Source organism: Peromyscus eremicus, chromosome 1 (genome assembly GCF_949786415.1).
Source record: "Peromyscus eremicus chromosome 1, PerEre_H2_v1, whole genome shotgun sequence".
NCBI lineage: Eukaryota > Metazoa > Chordata > Mammalia > Rodentia > Cricetidae > Peromyscus > Peromyscus eremicus.
Window position 1 is genome coordinate 13843221 of NC_081416.1, and position 2727 is coordinate 13845947.

The following is a 2727-nucleotide window of genomic DNA, read 5'->3' on the forward strand; positions in this document are numbered from 1 at the left end:
TACTGCCTGCATCTCTAAGACATCTGTGGTCCAGACATATCTCTCAAAGGATGACATCCCATCTCTGTCCTCTGCAACTGTATTCTTATGTCCAACACCAACCCCACCTCTGGTATCACATCCTCTCTATCCAGTATGACATTCCTCAGCTGATTAGGAAGGATTAATTCCTTTCCTGGATCCATAGAGATAATTCTATAGCCTAATGTTTACAAAGTTTGGGGCATTTTGAGGGGGGGGGGACTCTATCCCCAATGACTTGTAACCAGTTCCCTGACCTCAATAAATCCTGGTGGATTTATGAACATCTTGCCAGTGTCTGTACACAAGGGGGAAAAGCACCTCTTTGGGGAAGAGGGTAAACTCCAAAGTAGAAAGGAAATGCACACCACAGTCCACTGGATTACTCAAGATTAATATGCATCAGAAAGATTGAAACAACATAATGACAAGGTGGAGAGTTACAGAGCAGCACCTGTTCTCTGTTTTCAGTTAGCACAAGAGATGGGAATAAACAAAGGTCCACATCAGGCATGTGTTGTCTTCAAGGTCAAGGCCAGAAGCTCTAGAGCAAACCAAGAATAGGAGCATCAACTGTTTTAGCTATCAGGGATGAATCAGGAAGGTGAGGCCTGACTGGATTTTTATATCTCTTTTACTGGCATTTATAAGAAGTACTTATCTCTTTCTGTTTCTTTTCATTTTTAAAAATTTCCCACCACCTCCCATAAACAGCATCCTACCCCAGCTTTTTCCTTCTCCCTCCATCAGTACCCCATCACAGGGGCACAACTCAGTTGCTCATGCAGTAGGCCAACTTGAGTATGATAGGTCCAGGGATTCCCTGTCTCCATGTGGATGGAATTCCTCCATTTGGTTGCCATGACACCATGGATTAAGGGATCTCTGGCCTTCTTACCACATAGAATCCTTCCTTCTACATCCTTCACTACAAGTCACGAGAGCAACATTTCTGCAAGACAAGCTGATCACAGTGCTGGCCAAACCTTCTATCCTGAACACTGTCCTAAAAGACCTAATGGTCTCAACAGGTGAGATCACAAACATGGACTTTTAAACTATGTCAGAAGGTGTGTGGGCTAGATAGTTCAGCAGAACGGAAATGTGCTGGCCACCAAGCCTGAGAAGTTCAACTGAGTTTGATCCTTGGAACCCACATAGTGGAAGGAGATAATCACTCCCACAAGTTGTCCTCTGACCTCTACAGGTGTGTGATGGTGTGCACATGCACACACCACCCCTCACACATACAGAGAAGAATGAATGAATGAATGATAAATAGATGTAAAAATTTGTGTCTGAAGAACACATCCAGTGCTCTTTTTCATAAAGGAACTATTAAGTGTGGCCAACAAAAGGGAACCATCAGCACAGCCCTTCTGTTGCTCAAGGTGCAGTCATGGGTCAACAGTGCCCATCTGGACCATGGTTCAGAGAGAAAGGATCTACTGACCACTCCTCCCCTGGCTGAACTCAATATTCCCATGATGCTGAATAAAGAAGAGGAGATGTGTGCTGTAGGAATGACTTGTCTTTGTATACTAATAGGAGGCTCCTGACAGCCCTAAAGTCATTTCTCTGGATTAATATCCAATGAAGGTCTGGCTATGACAGATGAGGCACCCAGGTGAGATGGTAAGAGATCCGAGTCTTGAGTGTAATGCTAGCCCTGCCTCCAGTCTATGCCCTGGACAGAACACACTTCTTCTCAGGAGCAGTGGCTTCTGCATCTGAACAGTGTGGTGCTCTGAACAAAAGCAGTCCCCAGGCCTTTTTAAAAGTGACATTATTCACCACTTACAGGGACCTCTGACCCAGCTCTCCTGAGTGGTGCAAGGTAAATTATAGCTACTAAAAATTGAGTTCTCAAAACATGCCTCCCACTCTTGCCTGGAGAAGTCCCAGACAAGTGCTTCACCCCAAAACAGACAGCTCACCACCAACCACCCTAAGTAAGGGATGTGTATAAGGGCACAGGTGTATGTGTAAGGGCACACTGATAGGGGAGAAACAAGATTCCACATCCACCCTATCAGTTGTGCATGTAAGGGCACGCTGGCACACGGAGGAATGAGAATCCACATTCAGAATCAGAGCTAACCTCTCACCACAGCTGCCCTTCCTCCAATGTCTCACTTTCAGAAGATGAGGCCTTCCTTCGGCCACACCAGGCCAAAGCACCACACGTAAGCATACCCTAAAACTGCAGCATGCAAGGCTGGGGCTAGCTTGTCCTGTCAAGTGCTTGACATGGAAGCAAGAAAACCTGAACTGGATCTCCAGCACCCACATAAAAAGTGAGGCTTGGGCGCATGTGCCTGAAATCCCAGTGCTACAGACAGAGACCAGCAGATACCCGGAGTTTGCTGAACAGTCGGGCTAGCTGAGTCAGAAGGCCCCAGGATCAATAAGGGACTGAAAATTAAGGTAGAAAATCAAAGAAGAAACCTTATATCAACTGCGAGCCTCCAAATGTGTGTACACACATGTGCACATGTACCTTCACACACATGAACACACACACACACACACACACACACACACACACACACACACACACACACTGCTCACAGGGAAAGACTGATGATGCCACTGAGGCTCTTCTCCCCGACTGGCTGATGTCATGACTGTGTGTGGTGTGTGCTGGAAACTGCAGACTTCAAATCAGTCCACACACCCTTGCTTCCTGTCAGCCTCATCCCGGAG

At 46.4% G+C, this 2727-nt stretch overlaps 1 long non-coding RNA gene across 1 annotated transcript; it reads left to right on the plus strand.

The window, feature by feature from the left end:
- The first annotated feature begins 912 nt into the window (after positions 1–912).
- Positions 913–1541, plus strand: LOC131905850 (uncharacterized). Its single transcript, XR_009378055.1, has 2 exons — positions 913–1052; positions 1413–1541. It is a non-coding gene; the product is annotated as an uncharacterized LOC131905850 (long non-coding RNA).
- The last annotated feature ends 1186 nt before the right edge of the window (positions 1542–2727 follow it).